At 40.5% G+C, this 24,358-nt stretch overlaps 1 pseudogene; it reads right to left on the bottom strand.

Moving 5' to 3' along the window:
• Positions 1-24,358, bottom strand: part of LOC149455733 (uncharacterized) — a 110,787-nt pseudogene that overhangs the window by 8,118 nt on the left and 78,311 nt on the right.

The raw sequence follows: 24,358 nt of genomic DNA, 5'->3' as shown, positions 1-24,358 counted from the left end.
GTCAGTGAAAAGAATTATCCCCTTGCAGATAGCAAAAAAGATCAATGGTGTCTGTGGGACTTATCTGAGCATCAGAAATTGCTCAAGGAACCCCTAGCATCCTCTGGTGTCCAGAGAATGCTGGTTGAGAAACCCTGACCTAGTATGATATTCTATTGACTGCCTTACCATCTATCCCAACAGCAGACAAAAACACATTGAGTTCCTGGGAGAAAAGCACTTTAAAAATATTAAATCATTCAGATTAACTACATTTAAAAATTAGAATTCATAATTCAATATATACTGTAGCTCCATTCATTGGTGTTATTTTTTGGTGATATTTTTTTATTTGCCCGGAATTCAGCTTTAATTTAGATTTTTTGTAGGTTTTTTTTTGTGTTGCATCACAAGTTGAATTTTTATATTTATATATAAAAAAATTCTCTATACTAAGTAAAGGATGACGTGGTAAAATCCTATGTCACCTGTGCTGCATTTGCACTGCGGTCTGAAAACTCTCCATGCCGCAAAAGTCAATGGAAATGCATCCAAAAATGCACCCAGGGTGCGTTTTTAGTTTTGCTTTTGGGGTCACATGACATTTAAAAAAAAAATGCTTGTTAAGGAGCGGGCACCTGCTGGCATCCATAATAACCAGCAGATACTGTAACTAAACATACAATACCCCCCACTCCCTGCAATCCTTGGTGGTCCCTCCAGCTCCTTTCTACTTAGTCTCTTCATAAAGAGAAGTTCGTCCAGTCACCCCTTTCTCCCCCCCTCCCATTCACAGAGCCACCAAAGCAGTTCATGGCTGTCTCGCCCAGTCCCACTTGCTTCAAGTCAACTACAGGAACATTTCAAATGGAAAAATTCTATAAGGGAAATAAAAATAAAATGGTAAATGTCTTCGTACCTCAGATGGAGAACCTCCTGTTGCTTCTCCATGTTTGTCCTCTTTGTTTATTTCATCTAAGTCTACTTGCTATTAGGTAGCAAAAGAAATAAAGTGCATCAAGTTAGCATGCATTTAAAGGAAAATTGAGTCCATAAAGCAAACTTCTATCTGCTATAGGCTCCATGCACATTAGCATTTTTTTTAAGCCAGGAATAACAATGGAAAAAACGCTGGTAATAGCAGTAGCATTCATAAGTGTTGATGCGCATTTGCCTTTTATTAGCATTTTTACAGTACATGTAGAGTGAAAAAAAAGATAGAAAAAAGTTGTTAGGAGCATTTTAGTAGCATTTAGGAGTGTTTAGCATTTTTTACTGCTGGAAAAACGCTTAATAAAAACTCTACAAAAATGTTTTTCTGCTCCTAGACACTGAAGCTCAGAAAACACTAATAGCCTAAACAGGGTGGATTTGATTTAAATCAAACTGATTTAAATCACGATTTAAATCACTAGTCAGTAAGGCTTGATTTAAATCCTAGTTTTCTACATAAAGACTAATTCTTGCTGGTATAACTTTAATATGCAAGTAGATGAAGATTTTTAGAATAACAACTTTTCATATTAATTTTTTATCCCCAGTTTAATAGGTTAATCATTCATATTTGGACAACTTTTCTGTTGTACTTAGGAAGGAGAAAAATAATCATTACCTTAATAATAACAATTTAAATAGATTTATTCAACTGAAACAATAACATTCCAGCATGTTATTTGCTTAAACATCCATGTTTGGTAACTAATTTGGCTAAACAAAATATATATATTTGAAGAAACTTAGACTGTCAGCCCCTTCCTCCTCACACTTAGTTTCGCTTTCTTCTTGAGCAGATCTATTCCACTCCAAACAATCAGAAAAATATTGTTTCTATTCTATTCACTGAACTTCTTGAAACTTAGCAGTGAAGGGGTTGATTCTGTATTCATAGGTTTGTAGAAGTTAGGATGAAGGTCTTTTTCTTAACTCTGTTCATGTTATAACATTTTTGCTGTGAAGAAGAGGCATGTGATCTCCGCTGAGTCAAATTCAGTTTTGAGAACTGCAAAAGTAAACCAATCATCTGTGATAATATCTTGTAGGCAGAGAAACTGCCCAATAATCTTACAGAAACCTCTGGAGGAGCATGACATTGTGAATGGATTCATGGAATTTATTTACCAAAAACATTACACATATACAGCCTTATTCTACATAATTAAAAAACGAATCTTTATTTCATGATGGAATAACCTTTGGATGGTAATATATTTTCCTCAAAAAGCATTTTATTTTAAAAATAAATCCGATTTAAATCAAAATAATCAGATTTAAATAAAAAAAATCCGATTTTCTTGATTTTTTTAAAAAAATCATTGATTTTTATCCACCCTGAGCCTAAAGAAGTGTGCATGAACACAAAGAATAACACTATTTAGCTTCTAGGAGCAAAAAAACTAAATTCTAATAAAAAATGCTAGTGTGCATGGATCCTAAGGGCCCTGTCACACTGGTACACTCTTGGACCGCTAGAAAGCACCTTTCCAGCATAACAAAAGCGCATCAAAGTTATTCCCCTTTAAATACTATGTCACTATTCACATCGCTGTCCTGCATTTCTGCTGCGGTCTGAAAACTCCTCCATGCTGCATTTTTGGTGAGCTTTTCAAAAGTGCACCAAAAACCACACCTTCCATTGTAAGTCAATGGAAATGCACCAAAAATGCACCCAGGGTGAGTTTTTAGGTGTGCTTTTGGGGTCACTTTTTTAAAAAAGGATGGTGGTTGTAAGGAGATTACACCAGCTAGCATCCTTAACATCCAGCAGAAAGCTAAGCATACAATACCCCCAACCCCCTGCAATCCTTGGTGGTCCCCCCAGCTCCTTTCTGGATAGTCTCTTCATGTGGAGGAGTCCAGTCAGCCACCCCCTACTCCGCCCCCTCAGATTCACAGAGCCTCCAAAGCAGTTCATGGCTGTCTGGCCTAGTCTTCTTAGCTCCTCCCCACTCCGCGGTGTCTGCCAGTAGTGATGGTTCCTGCGCAAGAGACTGAGCAGAGAGGATCTGGGGGTGATCACCATGGAAGTACAAAGAAGGGCATTGTATGTGTACTTATTCACCCTAAGGGGGAAGTTCTGCTTTATGCCCTCCTTCCCTCCTCTTGTAGTTTTGGAGCTTTTTTGGGAGGGGGAATGGGTATTTGGTTTTGACGGGTACCTACTCCCACTTCTGGTTGGATCCACTGGAAGTTCTCCTCCCTGCCCGCACCCTTCTGGGACACGTCACAGGTCCCAGAAGTCCTCGGGACAATTCACAAAGTGCAGCTTAGGGCATTTTAGAAGAACTGCAGGGTAAAAGGGCCATTAAACCTAAGTAGCCTTTGTTTCTGAATGAATTCCCTAAAAATACAGCATACACTTGTAAGAAAATGTTTTCCTCAAGGAGCAATACCACATACAAGCGTACAAGTAAAGTTCAAAGCAAGGATTCAAACCTCGCTTATTTTGTATCCTACGTATTTTAAAGTGGTTCCAAAGGCTCAATATTTTTTTTCCCTTATTGCATTAATTACCTGAGCTTCATGTCGATCCAGGGCTGTGCATGAGAGCAGATGCTTTTCCGGGTCTCTCTCTCCTTATTGGCTCACACAGCAGCGGGATCCACTGGCTTCTGCTGCTGTCAGTCACAGCCAGTGAGCCAATGAGGGAAGAGCAGGGGCTGGGGCATAGTCATGCTCTGTTTGTGAACGGGCACACAGAGAGCGCCTCAGGAGCGAACCTGCTTGAGTGCCCTCATAGCAAGAGGTTTGCTATTTGAGGCACTTGGAGGGGGGGAGGAACAAGAACCGCTGACAGGGGACCCCAAAAAAAAAAAGAGGATCAGGGCTGCTCTGTAGAAAACTACTGTACAGAGCAGGTAAGTATAACATGTTTGTTATTTTTCCTTTAGAATCACTTTAGGATTCAAATTTTCCCATCATCGTGTACCACGCAGCAGGAAGAAAACATGAAATGTATTGCAGAGAATGGGCTGTAATTTTTGGGTGACCTTTACATAGAGTTGGATGAAGTTTTACCTTCTTGAGATTTTCTTCCATTTGCTTAGCCGTCCCCTCCTCCATTTTTTGCTTTTTTTGAATTGTAACCCTGCATCATTAAATAAAAACAATTTATTAAACTGTAGGATTTATTTATAATAGATGAAGCAATGGAAAAGTGGAGAAGATACCATATTTGTATTTACATCATTGGTACCTGTAGGTAACGCACCGCTGCAGTCAAGTGTCATATATATACTGTATATATATATATATACTGTGTACACTCCAAAGACATTCTGGAAAGTTAATTGTCTCCTGTCTAAATTGGCCCTAGTATGTGTATGTATGAATGTGAGTTTGCAGCCATAGGTTGTAAGCTCCTTCGGGGCAGAGACGGATTTGAATATACAATATGTATGTAAAGTGCTGCATAAATTGACAGTGCTATATAAATACATGTAATAAACAAATACAGCGGGTAAAATGAGTATTGAATATGTCACCATTTTTCTCGGTAAATATATTTCTGAAGGTGTGATTGGCATGAAATTTTCACCACATGTCGGTAACAACCCATACAATCTATACATACAAAGAAACCAAAACAAATAAGTCCAGAAATTGGGGTAGCAAGACAAGGAGATATACCTATGGATAGTTGCAGACTGCAATAGAACACAACCTGTAGCCTCTAAAGTCCAGTGGACTTTAGAGGCTACAGCCTTTCATACCTAATACATTTTCTTTCAGGTTTTCAGTGGTTCATTACCAGGGACGGACTGACCATTTGGAAACTCGGGCACTACCCGAGGGCCTGGGGTCAGTAGGGGGCCCCATGAGATGCCCCTGGTACCTTTTTCATAGGTTTATTTCTGTCAGCCTGTTTTTTTTTAAATATTCAGGTCTAATTTTATTATGCTTCAATGACTGAATGATTGTATTATTAATATTTACATATTGAGAGGGCAATTCAAAAGATTTTGGAGAAACTGTATGCAGACTTTGCAGAAGCCAGGAGAGACTGTCTTATCACGAAGAGACCATGTTTTTTTTTTCTTGAATACTACACATATTAATTACTTTCTGAACTCAGTGCATAGGTATTCAAAAAGATTGGAGAATTACATCAAAATGTGGAAAGCCTCTCCAAAGTCTTTGAATTACCAACTGTCTCACAGATAAACAGCTATCTTTAAAGGATAAGATCACTTTATTAAATAAAAAATACATAAATGCACATTTTATTGCAGGGAAATAAATGTGCATTTATTATTGTTTTTCTTGGGAGCCTGTAAATCATTGGAAATTGTGAAAGACCCTCTTCACACTGCTATATACCCTTTCAAGCAAACTTTGCAATACGTAGGGATATTTTGTTCACACATATTGCAATACATGTTTAACCACTTCAAGTCAAGATACTTTCACCCCCTTCCTGTCCAGGCCAATTTTCAGCTTTCAGTGCTGTCACACTTTGAATGACAATTGCGCAGTCATGCAACACTGTACCCATATTAATTTTTTAGCATTTTTTTGAGACAGATAAAACTTTATTTTGGTGGTATTTATTCACCACTGGGATTTTTATTTTTTTTTTGCTATATAAATGAAAAAGTCCAAAAATCTAGAAAAAAGTGTTTTTCTTATAAAAGTTTGCAAATAAATAATCTTTCTTCATAAATCTTGACCAAAATGTATTCAGTTATCTTTTTAGTAAAAACAAAATAACCCAAATTAGTTTATAACCAAAAATTATATTATTTTACAATTTTTTTTTTACATTTCTTTTTTTATATTATTATTTACTTTTTTTTTTTTTTACATACTGTCACCCTAGCAGTACAGTGTCACCGTGGTGACACTGTACTACTTGTGGGGAGTGATGAAGATTTTATTTTTTTTTTTACACAGATTGCTTTTACACCCATAAAGGCTGTAAAAGCAATCATTTCTCATTCTCTCTGGCTGCATTCTTGCAGCCATTGAGAAATACTTTGAGAGCTGTGATTGGTCACAGCTTGTCACATGGTACAAGGCTGTTGTGAATAGCCTTGTACCATGTGACCTCTGTGATCATTCACAGATTTCACTAGTAGTAAGCAATGATGTCAGAAGTGACATCTTGCTTACTACTATTCATGTGATCACTGATTGGCCAATCAGTGATCACATGATCGGGACCTCACACAGAGATCCAGTACAGTGATGGGTATTCTGCTGTGTCCGGAGGACACAGCGGGCACTGGATCGTGGTACCACGCGTTCCCAGGGAGCCAGTCCTACTCTGCTCTGCCTATGCAAATGCTACTTGCTACTGTGGACACAATGCCAACATAGGGGAGAAGACAAAGTGGGGAAGAGCTACCAGGTCTAGGTCTGGCTACTGACCCACAATACAACAAACAAGACATACCTGTGCTCAAATCCCAATAGCTAGTACGTGTATTTATCCATCAGGTGCTAAAGGGGTGTAACCACATATTAACACTAGAAATTCTGAAGGGCCCTCTGCACACTGCTATATACCCTCTCATGCAAACTTTGCAATAAAGAATAGAGATGTTTGGTTCACACATAATGCAATACATGTTTAAGCTGGCCAACTGTGTCAAAGTAATCCCTGTAAATCATTGCACCCGTGCAGTGTTAGGCTCTTGCAGACTGTCAGTACACTGTCTGCCTGGACCTGCCTGGGCAGGCGGTTATTGCAGTCCAGGAAGCTCAATGGACTACGAGAGCACTCGCCAGCTCCCTCGCAAGTCCATTAAGAACGAAGGCGTTAGCTGCAAAGGATGACGGCACTTGTATGTGTTTATTCACAGGAAACTGTGAATGAATGACGTGGCTGTGTGGGCAGAGCCCCAAATAGCAGTGTTAGTTTCAAATTGTGACAGCGGGTGCAGGGAAAAAAACCCCCAGCTGCTGTCACAGGGAGGGCAAAACATGTAACATGTTCCAAACGGGGAACTTATCCTTCAGGCTCCACGCACACTAGCATTTTTTTTAGGCTCAAAAACCGCTGGAAAAACCGCTGGAGAAAAAACACTGATAATAGCGTTTTTTAGTAGCGTTTTAGAAGCGTGTAGGATCATTAGTGTTTTAGTAGCAGTTTTATAGTACATGTAGAAAAAATAAAGACAAAGCTAGAAAAAAGCTGTTGGTTGTCTTTTTTCAGCCAGACTATGTAACATTTTAGGAGCATTTAGGAGCATTTAGAAGCATTTAGCGTTTTTTTTCTGCTGGAAAAACGCTCCAAAAAACCCTACAAAAACAATTTTTTTCCTGCTCCTAGAAGCTGAAGCTCAAACAATGCTAATAGCCTAAAGTAGTGTGCATGGACACATAGAGAACATTATTTACCTTCTAGGAGTAGAAAAAAAAAATGCTGTTAATAGCTTTCAGGAGCTTAAAAAACTCTAGTGTGCAGGGAGCCTTAATAGCATAGAAATAGTAATTCTGACCCTCCACCATGCCCCAAAACTATCACAGTACCTGACGCTGTTAACCACTAGGGGACCGCTCACAGTAAATATACTGCGGAAAAGCGCCCCCCTGTGCGCAGGATCACGTATATAAACGTGATCCTGCATTTTCCGTGTAGGGGGCGCACTCCCGCCCTACTCGTGTCACCGATTGCGGCCCCGAGAGTCAATCACCGGGTTCTGGCAGGTGATTACCCGCCAGAGCCCAGTGATTGCCGGCAAACACCGACAGGGAGGACGGCTGCATTGTTTACAATGCAGCTCTCCTCCCTGTCAGTTTGGGCACACTGCTTGGGATGGCTGAGCACAGCTGTCCCGATCAGTGTGCTTATAGTGAAGCACACCCCCCGCCCCCTAGTAAAACACTCCCAGCACACAGTTAACCTTTTGATCGCCTCTCATTGTTAAGCCCTTCCTCCCCAGTGCCATTAGGACAGTGTCAGTGCTTTTTTTTTTAGCACTGATCACTGTATTGGTGTCACTGGGGATGTCAGTGACCCCAAGTCATTTCCCCCCAGTCTCAGAATTTTCACCGCAGTCCCGCCATAAGGCGCTGATCGCCGCTATTATTAGTATAAAAAAAATCCAGTATCTATACCGCCATTTGTAATCGCTATAACTTTCATGTAAACCAATTAATTTACATGTATTGGGATTTTTTTTTTAGCAAAGACATGTCGCAGAATACATTTTGGCCTAAATTTATGACGAAATTTGATTTTTACATTTTTTTTACTAGACATTTTACAGCAAAAAAACAAAATATTGTTTTTTTCTCAAAATTGTTGGTCTTTTTTTTTTATAGCTCAAAAAATAAAAAACGCACAGGCGATCAAATACCACTGAAAGAAATCTCAATTCATGTGAAAAAAAGGACGTACATTTCATTTTGGTGCAGTGCTGCATGACCGCGTTATTGTCAGTTAAAGCAACACAGCGCCGTAACACAAACTGCTTCGAAACAAACCCAAGCTGCTTCTTACTGTGAGCGGATGACCCGATTTCTTCCACTGCAGAACTGCTGAACGCGCTCTGATCACTAAAAAAATAAATCCATAATTATCATCACCACACAGCGCTGCGTATGATCAACAAAACCTTTCTAGATCCATCAGTAACTGTCCGACCACTGAAATCTGTGCCCCTATCAGTCTGTGCCGTTCAATTTGTGCCCCCAAATCCAATAGCAGTGATCTGCCCCACCCTGGACTTCAATTTAAATTGGTCGTAAAGCCTTTCATATATCGAGTGCAGTGATTGGCCTCAGGTGATATACAGAGATGAAACAAATCCTCCTACATAAGTTGTACTCAGGGGCGGACTGACCATTTGGAAACTCGGGCAGTGCCCGAGGGCACGGGGTCAGTAGGGGGCCCTATGAGATGCCCCTGGTACCTTTTTCATAGGCTTTTTTGGACAAGGACACAGGGGCCCCATGATCCCCTTTACCTGGGGGCCCCATGAGTTGTCAGTCCGCCCCTGGTTGTACTTGTTTCTCTAGTCTTTTCTTCTATACAGTCATTCAAATTAATTTTGTCTGAGAGGTTAGAAAGAAGGGGGGGGGGAGAGCTGAAATGACACACCGCAGAGTGCTGATTGGAGGGAAGAGACACACCCCCAGTCACACAGCTCACAGGAACAGAGCTGAGGCTGTCAATCAGCTGGAGCTCCCTCCCCTGTCACCATTTTTCTCTTAGTGTCAGAAAAACTTGTTAGAAGTGATTTCTGCTGATAGCACAGGAATGAAGCTGCAGACAGAAATGACACTTAGCGCTCTTATTAGAGAGAAGCACACACTATAGTGGGATATGCTTTGTCATGTTTAATGTCTTAGGTTTATAACTACTTTAATTTTCAGACTGTGAGCGGATCTTCTCACTCCCAGAACCTCAAATTAATAAACAGAATGCAAGCAGATCTCCCTGCCCGTAACCCAAAACTAAGTGTGAGAAAATTCCCCCAACCCAAAATCATCTCTCCTCTGCCATGGTGTCACTTACCTAAGTACCTTGTGTCACCACTCCCCCACAAGTGCATACAAGGTCATTGCTTTCACCTGGCAGCTCAGAGTGTTGCCTGCCTGCCCCCGCCTTGTGTGCTTGGTTGTGCAAGGCTGAGCCGGGTCAGAGGAAAGCTGTACTAGGCTGGGGGGAGGGGACGGAGCAGAGAGTTCATCACTGGGAAAAGGGCTTGCCCCATCACTCTCTGTAGGTGAAACCCAAAACTCAAAGGGCCCAGGACCGGCCTGGCCCTGAGCCTCCTGCCCATAGCCCATGGGTGGGCAAACTTTTTGACTTGAGGGCCGCAATGGGTTCATATATTGGACCCGGGGGCCGGACCAAGAGTAGATGAATGATGTGTATGCGTCATCCATAGTAAGTATAGTAATATTCCCCCATAGTAAGCATAGTAATTCATCCCCCATATAGTAATTCATCCCCCATATAGTAATTCATCCCCCATATAGTAATTCATCCCCCATAGTAATTCATCCCCCATAGTAATTAATCCCCCATATAGTAATTCATCCCCCATAGAAATTCATCCCTCATAGTAATTAATCCCCCATATAGTAATTCATCCCCCATAGTAATTCATCCCCCATAGTAATTCATCCCCCATATAGTAATTCATCCCCCCTATAGTAATTCATCCCCCATAGTAATTCATCCCCCATATAGCAATTCATCCCCCCTATAGTAATTCATTCCCCATATTAATTCATCCCTCATATAGTATTTCATCCCCCATAGTACTATTCCCCCCCAAGTAGTAAGCCAAGTCCCCCCTGTGTCAATTTACTTACCTTTGCTCCGTGCGTTCCTCTCGCCGTGTTCCCGCGCCGTTCCGGTCTTCAGGGCGGACTGTGAGAGGAGCCTAGCTCCCCTCACGTTCGTCACGCTGCCCCGCTTACACACATCCTGACAGCCATCCTGACAGTATCACGCTCCACGGGCCGGATTAAAAGGTCCGCCGGGCCGTATACGGCCCGCGGGCCGTAGTTTGCCCATTGCTGCCATAGCCTCACTGTGTTCTGGGCACCTGTACCTCCCTTGTCACAACCCTGACTGGAGGGCAGGGTGGGATCTGTGCAAGGGAGAAAAGCACTGTCACTATTAAACATAGAAGCCGAGCTTCTGTGTATACAATTGATTGTTGTTAGGGAATCATGCGTTCTGAGCCCTGGAAAAACCTAATGTGAGACAGAGGCTGCACGGGCCCCCTGGAACATAGGTGTGGAGGGGTGGCCATTGCGACCCCTGTAACCCCTGAAGCTCTGCCTATGAGCATAGATAAGTTTGAATCTCATTGGTGTGGAAGTAACTTAATATCACACCTGGAGCCATGATGGATTTTTGAGCTGTACTAGCTTTTTAGTTTGTGTTTTTATTGTGACTATATGTGTTGGAAATGTTGATTAAGCAGCACACATCTGGGTTTTAAATAGTTTTTTTTCTAAGCACAGCTTTTTTTTTCTTACCCAGCAACCCTTGCAATGGGCCACCCTTGTGGCTCCACATGGCCCATCTGACCCTCAGTCTCCAATCACGTAAGAACTATGCCCCTAGCTCTCCCTATCTATTTTAACCCTTCTCTGACCTGTTCCTCCCTTAGTCATGCTGACCCTACATCCATTTTTCTTCTCTGGCTTATGGTTTAATTTTTTGCCCAGGTAACGTCCTGTACTCTGGATGGAAATTTCATAGAGGTACTCTTTTTAATATCACAAACCCAGTCTTTCATAGTGGCAACCCACATGGAAGAAAAATATATTTTAAATATATTTTAAAAATATTGTTCCCAAATATATTGACATATCTTTTTAAAATATATTCTTCAGATTTTTTTATAACATATAAAAAAGTCATTTTAACATATATTTTTACATATATTTGTAAATGCATTCCAAAATTGTAGATTAAATGTATTTTTAAAGACATACAGTATATTTGAAAATTTTTTTTTCAAAATATTTTTCATATATTTTGTAATATATGAAAAATGCATTTCAACATACAGTGTGCATATATATATATATATATATATATATATATATATATATATATATATATATACAGAGAGAGAGAGAGAGAAATATATTTTGAAAAATTGTAGTATTTCAAATATATGTCAATATATTTGGGAATAATATTTTTAAACTATATTAAAAATATATATTCTTCCATGTGGGAAAGAATTTACATTTTGAACCAGGTAACATCCAGGGTTTTGGTTCCATTTCTCTGTAGGATTACAGTGTTTTTGCACCATGAACACTCCAAACCCAGTTGTTCCACAGCAATCTCATCAATGCACAATGTACATTTTTGGGCAGGCAACATCCCGTGATTTGCAAGAATATTTGTGATGCTTTAAGTGTGCTGGCAGCAATAATACTAAGAAACATAATACTCAAGAAATATTAAATAATAAAATTAAGTAAAATAAGAATTTTTACAGATTTTTATTTGGCTGGCTAACTACTTTGATGGTCATAACACTTTAATTTTCCCCATCGTTTTCTTCAGCTTGGAATTTTTTGGATCTCATTCAGGCTATATCATAATGTTTGTAGGACCACTGTTAGAAATCATGGGGCCCTGTACTGCCTACCTGAGAGGTATCCCGCAACCTGACGGGCCAGGGGCAGGGTCTGAGAATGACCCCCAAGGTCAAAAGTATTCAGCATAGTGTATGTACTATACTGTGTGCAGAAGTCGAGGTACATGCATAGTTCAGGGGTCAAGAGTGTTTAATATACAAAGTGCAGGAGGCAGGAGTGCGTAATGTACATAGTTCAGTGGTCAGGAGTGGGTAAAGTACATAGTTGGGTTGGTCAGGAGTGGGTAATGTACATAGCTCAGTGGTCAGCAGTGGGTAAAGTGCATAGTTCAGTGGTTAGGAGTAGGTAAAATACATAGTTCAGTGGTCAGGAGTGGGTAAAGTACATAGTTCAGTGGTCAGGAGTGGGTAAAGTACATAGTTCAGTGGTTAGGAGTGGGTAAAGTACATAGTTCAGTGGTTAGGAGTGGGTAAAGTACATAGTTCAGTGGTTAGGAGTAGGTAAAATACATAGTTCAGTGGTCAGGAGTGGGTAAAGTACATAGTTTGGTGGTCAGGAGTGGGCAGAGTACATAGCTCAGTGGTCAGAAGTGGGTAAAGTACATAGTTTGATGGTCAGGAGTGGGTAAAGTACCTATGTAAAGGACCTCAGTGGTCAGGAGTGGTAATGTGAATAGTTCAGAGGTCAGGAGTGGGTAATGTAGATTGCTTGGTGGTCAGGACTGGATAGTGTACATAGTTCAGTGGTCAGAAGTAGGTAATGTACATAGTTCAGTGGTCAGGAGTGGGTAATGTGCATAGTTTGGTGGTCAGGAGTGGGTAGTGTAATATAGTTCAGTGGTTAGGAATAGGTAAAGTACATAGTTCAGTGATCAGCAGTGAGTAAAGTACATAGTTCAGTGGTTAGGAGTGGGTAAAGTACATAGTTAAGTGGTTAGGAGTGGGTAAAGTACATAGTTCAGTGGTTAGCAGTGGGTAAAGTACATAATTCAGTGGTCAGGAGTAGGTAAAGTACATAGTTCAGTGGTTAGGAGTGGGTAAAGTACATAGTTCAGTGGTTAGGAGTAGGTAAAGTACATAGTTTGGTGGTCAGGAGTGGGTAAAGTACATAGTTCAGTGGTTAGAAGTGGGTAAAGTACATAGTTTGGTGGTCAGGAGTGGGTAAAGTACATAGCTCAGTGGTCAGGAGTAGGTAAAGTACATAGTTCAGTGGTTAGGAATGGGTAAAGTACATACTGTAGTTCAGCGGTTAGGAGTAGGTAAAATACATAGTTCAGTGGTTAGGAGTGGGCAGAGTACATAGCTCAGTGGTCTGAAGTGGGTAAAGTACATAGTTTGATGGTCAGGAGTGGGTAAAGTACCTATGTAAAGGGCCTCAGTGGTCAGGAGTGGTAATGTGAATAGTTCAGTGGTCAGGAGTGGGTAGTATACATAGTTTGGTGGTCAGGAGTGGGTAATGTGCATAGTATGGTGGTCAAAAGTGGGTAATGTGCATAGTTTGGTGGTCAGGATTGGGTAATGTACATAGTTCAGTGGTCAGGAGTGGGTAGTGTAATATAGTTCAGTGGTAAGGAGTGAGTAATGCATATAGTTCAGTGGTCAGGAGTGGATAGTGTATATAGTTCAGTGGTCAGGAGTGGATAGTGTATATAGTTAAGTGGTCAGGAGTGGGTAATGTGCATAGTATGGTGGTCAGGAGTGGATAGTGTATATAGTTCAGTGGTCAGGAGTGGGTAATGTATATAGTTTGGTGGTCAGGAGTGGGTAATGTACATAGTTCGGTGTTCAGGAGTAGGTAATGTATATAGTTTGGTGGTCAGGAGTGGATAGTGTATATAGTTCAGTGGTCAGGAGTGGGTAATGTGCATAGCATGGTGGTCAGGAGTGGATAGTGTATATAGTTCAGTGGTCAGGAGTGGGTAATGTATATAGTTTGGTGGTCAGGAGTGGATAGTGTATATAGTTCAGTGGTCAGGAGTGGGTAATGTACATAGTTTGGTGGTCAGGAGTGGGTAGTGTAATATAGTTCAGTGGTCAGGAGTGAGTAATATACATAGTTTGGTGGTCAGGAGTGGGTACTGTATATAGTTCAGTGGTCAGGAGTGGGTAGTGTAATATAGTTCAGTGGTCAGGAGTGGGTAATACATAGAATGCAGGGGTCTGAAGAACAGAACATACAGGATGCAGGGGTTAGGAGGGAGTAACGCATAGGCAAAGGCAGCAAATGGAGGTATACAAAAATGATCCTCCTCGTCGCATTTGGCGGCCGATTGCGACCCATTCCACTGAATTAGGCTGCCTTACAACCATGTAGAACGGACGCAGTTGCAGCAAGATGGTGCAGATTTTTTGGGGTTAAATCAGGAGGTGAGGAGGCAATAAAATGCTTCTTCACTGCCTGGCAAACACCCTCTGAAAAGTGACTCAGATGGTAACAGAAGCGTGCACTACTCCACAGCAATTATACCCGAGAGGTGTCACTCCAAACATGTGCAGGGAAATGGCCGCTATGTGAGGAGGAACCCGGGGGGAAGATGTCCCCTGCGTCCTCTGTCACCCCTCAGCAGCTACAGTATAGCAGGTTGTATAATGGTCGCTAATGGCTGAAGACCTATGACCCCCCAAAATGCCCAAATTCTTAGTGGACCCTATGGCCTATACATGGTTTGAATTCGGAACGATTTTTCGTCCAAAAATCGAAAACATTGTTCGTTCTGTAATCCGATGGTGCCACCAATGATTTAAAAAATCGGTCGTTTTTCACGAATTTTCCAGCATGCCCGATAAACAAAATGGGGAAGAACCACGAAAATCAGCCGGTGCCATTGCCCCACTGACAGCGAAAATCGTCCGATTATTCTTAGGTCTGATTTTCGTACAAAAAAACGTTCAGAATTCTAACCATGTACGGCCTGCAGAAGTATAGTCCCATTAAAATAAAGATACTAAAATCCATATGTGGGAGTGTGAGTTCATGAGGCCCCATCCAAAAAAAATGGGAGGAAAATCATGTTTTTGGAAACCCGCCAAAATGCATGAGGAGGTTGCCGTGCTATCAGGCAGGAGCGGCGGGATTACCTCTTCCATCACCTGGAGTCGCTCTTTGTTAGATGTCCTCACACCGCACAGCAGCAGTTGAGAGACTCAATCCCCATCCTGTACAAGGGTCACCTGACACGCTTCCAAAGTTCTGATTGGCTGCCAGAGGAGAGAGAGCAGAAAAGTGGGCCTAGGCCCCTGTTGTCCGTAGCAACCAGTCAGAATGCCTCCTCATGCTTCCCCTGCAGTATGAGGGGCTCATTCACACTACATTCATTCAGCATAGATCAGCAGGCTCAACGCAACAATTGTTTTCCACAGAATGTGCTCTGGACACCCCATACATGTGTGTTCTGTGTAAACATTAGCCTACCGGCACTTATACCCCCTTCCTGCCCAGGCCAATTCCCAGCTTTCAGCGCTGTCACACTTTGAATGACAATTGCGCGGTCATGCAACACTGTACACATATGAATTTTTATCATTTTTTTGAGACATATAGAGCTTTCTTTTGGTGGTATTTAATCACCTCTGGGTTTTTTAATGTTTAATAAACAAACCAAAAACCACTGAAAATTTTGAAAAAAAAATTTTTTTTCTTAGTTTTTGTTATTTAATTTTATAAATAAGTGATTTGTCTTCTTCACTGATGTGCGTAATGAGGCTGCAGTGATGGGAACTGATAGGCTGCATTGATGGACACTGATAGGTGGCACTGAGGAGGAGGCACTGGTAGGTGGCACTGATGGGCATTGACAGGCATCACTGATGGGCACTGAAAGGCAGCACTCATATATGACACTGATTGGCGGTACTGATTGGCACTGATAGGCGGCACTGACTGGCACTGATAGGCAGCACTGATAGACAGCACTGATGCACACTGATAGGCGGCACTGATAGGCAGCACTGATGCGCACTGATAGGTGGCACTGATTGGCAGCACTGATAGGTGGCACTGACTGGCATTGATAGGTGGCACTGACTGGCACTGATGGGTGACACTAAAAGGCAGCTCAGATGGGCACTGATATGTGGCATTGATGTGCACTGGTAGGCACTGAAATGTGGCACTGATGTGGCACTGGAAGGTGGCATGGATGAGCACCGGAGCCACGCATGCGCAGTTAGAATGGGAGGACATCATATGATGTCCTCCCAGAATGAGAGAACCGCCTTGCGCCCGTCATTGCACTATATGGCGGGCGGGAGGAGGGTAAACAATGCATGGATGTATGTATTTGTACACAGCGCAACTCACGCATGTCATACAGTCGGATGTATAAAGTTGTATATATGTATTGTATAAAGTGCAATTCACTGAATAATGGTGGCGGTTGGAGCTGTTGCCTATAGCAACCAACAAGGCACTTCCTTTTCTTCCCATAACCGCATCAAGACCTGGGCCTATTGTTTAACTTTTTTTGTTTACATGTAACAATCAGTATTTTTTGTTAGAAAACCCCCCAAACATTATATACTTTTTTAAAGCAAAAGCCCTAGAGAATAAAATAGCGGGTTTTGTAATTTTTCTATGTCACATTGTATTTGCGCAGCGGTTTTTAAAACGCTATTTTAAAAAAAATAGACTTTCATGAATTTTAATGCACAAAAACACAATAGAATACCCATTTGTTTGTCAAAATATAAAAGATAATTTGTTGCAGAGTAAATAGACAGCAAACATGTCACACTTTAAAATTGCGCATGCCCGTGCAACGGCGATAAACTACGTACATTTTATTTTCTATAGGCAAGACTTTAAAAGCAGGTACAGGTTACCACTTTAGATTTACAGAGGAGGTTTGGTAATGGAATTATTGCTCTGAATCTGACGCTCGCAGTGATATCTCACATGTATGGTGCGATCTCTGTTTATATACCAACTCATGTGTCCGCCTTTGTGCACAAGCATGGGGGGAGGGGGTGCTCTAAAATTTGTTATTTTATTTTATTTTTTTTTTACATTGTCACTTTACATTTTTTAAATCACTTTTATTGTTATAACAACGAATGTAAACATCCCATATGATAACAATAGGCAGTGGCAGGTACTCTTTACTGAGAGACCTGGGATCTATTAGACCCCGGATCTCTCCTCTACCCTAAACAGCATCTGATTGCAAAATACATAAAAAAATTACAAATATTAATAAATATAATAATAATATATATAATAATTATAAAATAAAATAACTAATCCCAACCCTTAACCTTAATATTAACCCCTACTATTAACCACTAACCCTAGTCCTAACCCCTAAAAAAATAAACAAAGCAAATAATTATTATTAATAATAATAATTAAATAAATACTATTACTCAAACTCCAACCCCTAACCTTAATATTAGCCCATAATATTAACCACTAACCCTAATCCTAACCCCTAAATAAATAAAAATAAATAAATTAATAAAATAATGATAATAATAATAATAATAATAAAAAAATAAGCAAAATTACTCTAACCCCAACCCCTAACCTTAATAACCCTTAATCCTAATCTTAACCCTAAACCCTAAACCCTAACAAAATAAATACATAAATAATAATACTAATAATTAAAATAGGTAAATAAAATAATAATAATAATATCAAATATTAATCATAAAAATAAATAAAATAACTCTAACCCCAACCTCTAACCTTAATATTAACTCCTAATAATAATCCCCAACCCTAATCCTAACCCCTAACAAAATAATTTAATAATAATAAATAAATAAAATAACTCTAACACCAACCCATAACCTTAATATTAACCCCTAATAATAACCCTTGACCCTAATCCTAACTCCTAACCCTAAACCCTAACTTTAATGTTAGCCCCTAATACTAAACCCTAACAAAATAAAGACATAAATAATAATATTAATAATAATAGATAAAATAATAAAAACAACAATAATAATAATAATAATAAAATAACTCTAACCACAGCCCCTAAATTTAAGATTAACGTCATACTATTAACCCTTAATCTTAATCCTAAACCCTAACTAATATTAACCCTTAATTCTAATCCTAAACCCTAACTCTAATATTAACCCTTAATCCTAACTCCTAATAAAATAAATAAATAAATACATTAGCCCCTAACCATAACCTTTAACCCCTTACAAAAAAGTAAAAAAAAAATTAACAAATAAATGATAGCTAAAGGCAGATGAAAACACTGAAAAACAGCAACAAATGATGAAACAGATGAAAAGCGCTGAGCAAACTATTGGCACTATATAAATCCTGTATAATAATAATAATGAAAAGGCTCAAAAACTCTCATACAAAAGCCTGAAAAAAACGCTTAAAAACGCAACACTCAGGTGTGAATGCAACCTTACTGGTTCAGGGGATCATTACCTAAATATCAACAATTGTTGCACCAGAGCTCAAACATTTGCCCATACTATTTGCACTGATAAAGCAGCAGTCTATGAATCGACTCCCAAGACTGGAAGGTCTTGGGGTGGAACTCTTGTATGGAAGGGTAGGAAGGGTAACCGAGCTGGCGTCCTAAAGGATTGGTATATGTAGGACTGCAACAGATTGCCAAATCTTGTAATAGTTAAAAATTTGCAGTGCTGTGGGAGGGACTAGTCAAACAAAAAAATATATAATTATAATACTGTAGCTGCTGACTTCCTGAGACGCTTTCCTGCCCAGAGATCCAGTACTGTCCTCACCCGGGCCGGTTCTTTGTTTTCAAGTCCCCGGTTCCGCCATCTTGGATGTGAAAAGCCAGTTGGGACTTCCTACGGCTTCACAGACAGCTTCCCACTATGCATGCACGACTCACTCTGTGCTTTGTGAATAGAACCGCAGCCTCCTGGGACCTGCAAGGTGTCCCAGGAGGTTGTGAGCAGGAAAGGTGGGGGAGCAACGTGCACCTGGATAGCATTAGTACCAGAAACAAGTATCCATTCTCAAAAAAAAAAAAACTTCCAAAAAAGTGAGAGGAAGGGGGGAAAGATTAGAAAAAGTTGAACTACGCGTTTCAGGTGAAGTTTCATTTGAAGTATGATTGATGATATCCTAAGCCCCCTTACATGTTGCATAACCTCCTCTATGTGGAAGGCTAGCATGGACTATGTCCTCATTCTGGGTGTTACACCTTACCAGAAATTTCAGCTTATTCCATTTATTATTTATTATTATTATTATACAGGATTTATAGAGCGCCAACATTTTTGTGCAGCGCTTTACAAAATGAAGGCAGACATTACGGTTACAATACAATTTGGTACAAGAGGAAACAGAGGGCCCGGCTCGTGAGAGCTTACAAACTAGGAGGAAGGGTTGAGAGCAGGGGCGGACTGACAACTCATGGGGCCCCCGGGCAATAGGGGATCATGGGCCCCTGTGTCCTTGCCCACACTCAAAAAAAGCATATAAAAGGTACCAGGGGCATTTCATGGGGCCGCCTACTGACCCCGGGCCCTCAGGCAGTGCCTAAGTTCTTGAATGGTCAGTCCACCCCTGGTTGAGAGATACAAAAGGTAATAGCTGTGGGGGGGGGGGGGGTGAGCTGATGGAGGAAATAAATGCCGGTTTACTAGGTAGAAGCAGGATAGACTTCTTTAAAGAGAAAGGTTTTCAGGGATCGTCTAAAGGTGGATAGATTAGGAGATAGCCGGACAGATTGGGGTAGGGAGTTCCATAGGATGGAAGAAGCTCAGGAGAAGTTCTGGAAGAGGTGACACAGGAACTAGAAAGCAGCAGGTCTTGGAGGATCGAAGAGAGCGGTTTGGTTGCTATTTTGAGACCAGGTTGGTGATGTAGCTGGGGGCAGAGTTGTGGATGGCTTTGTAAGTTGTTGTTAGTATTTTGATTGTAGTATTCCATGATGTGCATTGGGAACTTGCCTGTTTTTTGCAGCTGATGATGCTTCTAATTGGCCAATTATAATTCTATTTGAGATTTGGTTTCTATGTTGTGTTTGTATGTTTTGATACTATAATAAAATTGTGATTTAACATACTCTGAGCTGTCCCCCGGGTCTCGTACATTAGTTATCTTGGATGGTTTACATTGTTACATTGTTGTTATTATATTATTATTTTTTCACAGCTGCTGATGTTTATAATTTGTCAACTATGATTCTATTTGAGATTTGGTTTCTATGTTGTGCGTGTATGTTTTGATACCATAATAAAATTGTGATTTAACATATGCTGAGCTGTCCCCCAGGTCTCCTACATTAGTTATCTTGGATGGTTTACATTGTTACATTGTTATTATTATTATTATTGTATTATTTTTTCACAGCTGCTGATGCTTATAATTGGCCAATTATGATTCTATTAGAGATTTGGTTTCTATGTTGTGTTTGTATGTTTTGATACTATAATTATTATTATACAGGATTTATATAGCGCCAAAAAGGTTTGCTCAGCGCTGTACATTATAGTGGGGGACAGAACATGAGACAATACAGCAACAAGCAATACACGAGGGTTCGAGGGCCCTGCTCTTTCGAGCTTACAATCTAGGAGGGAGGGGATAATGGCACAGGAGGAAGTAGCTGTGGAAGTTGGAGTGGTAGGAGATCGGCAATTAGGTGAGGGTGGGGTAGGCTTCCCTGAAGAGATGGGTTTTCAGGGTGCGCCTAAAGGTGAGGAGGGTAGGTGACAGTCTGCTGGATTGGGGTAGTGAGTTCCAGAGGATGGGGGAAGTCCTGGAGAAGTCCTGCATTCGGGCGTGGGAGGTGGAGACCAGGGAGCTAGAAGGTAGGAGGTCTTTTGTGATTTAACATACGCTGAGCTGCCCCCCGGGTCTTGTACATTAGTTATCTTGGATGGTTTATATTGTTACATTATTATTATAGCCGCAAGCTGTCCCAGCCGGGTACCCACACTGAAGATGCCGGCACCTGGAACACCACACGGCTGGTGAAACGGGCTGTAGGGAGGACACTGCGGGATCATGTGACAGGTAAGTGGCTGTTTTTTAAAAGTCAGCAGTTACAGTTTTTGTAGCTGCTGACTTTTATTTTCTTACAGTGTCAGTGGAACTCCACGTTAAGGTTGAGCCTCAGTTAGGTTTTTATTGTTATTGTCTTTCTGCATTAGGACTACTCTCTTCTATTAAAAAAATAAAGTGATTCATTACGGCACATCGGTACAATTATAATATGTGCGAATCAGTATATTTTTGGGCCAAAAAACAGCGTCTTCTAAAAATAACAGTCTCATTTCTTATTTTTGGCTGAAATATGGTTTGCTTGCATTGCTTATTTATGCTTCTGAAATTTACCTGGTTTAAATAACGTGATTCCATGCACCAAATCAATTTTTAAATAATATTTGAGGAACTAAATTCTCATTTCATAGCTCTGACCGCCTCCCAAATTGCTTCCTATTAAACAGGATGATAGTCTGTGCCTCAAATGTGTTTAAAGTATAGCGCCAACCCCCAAAATCACTTGATGTATCAGGTCCCCTGTTCCTCTGTTTTTGTGCCACAACTGTGCAAACAACTTGGTACTCTCTGACACACCTGGCTGGGTTGAGGATTTAGGTATGGATACCTGTGTGTGTGCGTGTCTACACATATACATATATATATATATATATATATATCGACATGGAAGAAAAATATATTTGAAATATGTTTTAAAAATATTCTTCCTAAATGTATTGACATATATTTGAAATGCTACAATTTTGGCCGTATTCACTATATTTCAAAATATATATATATATATATCTATAGATAGATACATATAGATATATATACTGTATGTCTTTAAAAATACAAATGTACATTTTTGGAATGCATTTACAACTATATGCAAAAATTCATATGTTAAAATTAAGTTTTTATATGTTAAAAAAATTAAGAATATATTTAAAAATATATATTTTTTAAAATATATATTTTTTAAATATATTCTTCAGATTTTTTTTAACAATCAAACAATAACAATCAAACAGTATTGAATGGTGATAATGCAACAGCTGAACAATTTACTTACAAAACAACCAATGGAATATGTACAAGGGTGCACCTTTTTCCTACACCTGCTATGGCTAACCCCAACTAGAGAAAGGACCTATCGGTGGTCTGTAGAGCAAAAGTCAGTAATCATCAATAAACCTGCGCTTAACATTCTGCTGGCCAGCTAGGTGGGGCCCAGAGCCTTGCATTGGCATGATCGATGTACTGTTTTTTTTAGGAGTTTTTGCATGCAGTGGGAAGGTGTTTCTGACTTGTAAATCTGTCTCTCTGCTATGAGCTTCAGTGTATGATTGGCTAGCGGCTGCTCTCCAGTCCTGTGTACACAGCGGCTTTCAGTCCATGTCCTTGCCAAAAAAATTACTTCCCTTTTCCTGTCCCTGGGGGTATCCTCAGCGTGTGTCTCCTTGCTGCACAGCAGGCTCCTCATAGTTTGGATTGTGGTCTCAGGCTCAAGGATAGCGTCCCTGTTTCAGATTTCTGAGATTCTAAGTCAGAATTCTGAGTTAACGAATGCAGTAGCCTCTGTTAGGAGGGTTGTGATTTGTTTTACTAAACTCAGAATTCTGACTTCACTCCTCGATGCAACCACACGCATTTTAGGTGCCATTGAAAATGAATGGCACCTGAACACTCATTGTGCGATTTTTCGTTTTAGCAGAGCGTTTTGGAATCGCAGGCAGAATTGTGGCAATTCTGCCTGCGATGCAAAATGCCCAGATGTGACTGAAACCTTAAGGTGATTCTGAAGGCTTCAATTATGTCTATACATACCTGCTGTGTGCAGTGGTTTTGCACAGAGCAGCCTGGATCCTCCCCAGTGATGCTTCTGGCCCCTCCCTCCTGTCAGGTGCCCCCACAGCAAGTAGCTTGCTATGGGGGCACCCGAGCATGTGCACTCTCCAGCCGCTGCTCCAGGTGTCCATTCACACGCGGAGCTCCGGCTCGACCCAGCCCCCTCTCTTTTCTCCTTGCTTCACTAGCCGTGATTGACAGCAGTGGCAGCCAATGGCTCCCCCGCTGCTGTCTCAGCTAATGAGGAGAGGGAGTCCCGGGATAGCCAAGACTCTAATGCACATTGCTAGATCGTGAGGGAGCTTAGGTGAGTATTGACGCTACACACAAAAGGTTTTTTACCTTCATGCATAGAATGCATGAAAGTAAAAGACCTTGAGCCTTTACAACCACTTTAATCTCAGAATTCTGACTTTGAAATTCAAAATTTTGTTTTATAAATGTTCTAATGGCCCCAGGGCTCTTCCATAAAACTGTCTTTAGGGTCCACTTTATTTCACAGGGTCGTCGCTTTGCAGCTGAATTTGAGGAGAGATATCATTTTAAAATTCACCAGATAAAATCTCCTTACAGCTGTTGATTATTTCATTAACCATGTCTGACTGCACAAAAAACTAATTACATCAACTCTTCACCAAGCAGATTGTGGAGAAATGTATTTGAAAAGAAACACTGCAAATGATAGTTACTTCTTAATCATAACAAAGGTTTGAATTGAAAGACTGATGGTATTGTCAGAAGTCATTATAAAGCATGCCTTTGAAACAATTTCCTCTTCTAAAGCCGGTGCACACTTGCCTAAGTACATCCAAAGCCAATCTCTACCATCTCATATCGGCTTTAGCGTGTTAATGTCATTTCAAATGTATTTGCTATGAACATCGTTAGTCAGGCATTTCCTGTCATGGGGTGACAACTGTCTCCAAAATGTGCTCCTCTGTTGTCACATTGGTCCTTGGTGGAAACTCCAAGCCGCCAACACATAATAAGCAAATATGGTCCACCATTGTTATTGCTCCCTTAGTTAGTCACTGTTATGAGCTGCCCCTAGTACCATTAGGAGTCATAAGTTGGCCATAGATGGGTCTTTTTTTATTTTTGATCCCCCATAGTGGATATCAAGTGTTACCTAAAATTTTATAAATATGCAAGAGTCCTGCATGCTCTAAGGCTCTGCGGGTGATGCCTCTGCGGGACCCACACAAATACCTGCAGCCGCACCACCCACACAGAGGAATGCGGGACCTGCAGGCGGGTGCCATTAATTCAAATAAAAAGAAAGTAATGGTGCTGCGCTCCCACACAATTACCTATATATTATACATACTCAAAAAATAAATAAATAATAAATAAATAATCCTCTTATATAATCCACTATGTGAGATGTATATACATCTATTATTCACAATACATCTCACATAGTGGATTACATAAGAAGATTATGTATTATTTATTTATTTTTGGAGTATGTATAATATATAGGTAATTGTGTGGGAGCGCAGCACAATTCCTTTCTTTTTATCAGCCATTCTATTCAGGTGTATAGCCATGTAATAGCAGCTTCCCA

Source organism: Staurois parvus, unplaced genomic scaffold (genome assembly GCF_062004578.1).
Source record: "Staurois parvus isolate SC_StPar_1 unplaced genomic scaffold, SC_StPar_1.0 ptg000389l, whole genome shotgun sequence".
NCBI lineage: Eukaryota > Metazoa > Chordata > Amphibia > Anura > Ranidae > Staurois > Staurois parvus.
Note: the sequence above shows the minus strand (reverse complement) of the source record. Positions and strands in the feature narration are given on the sequence as shown.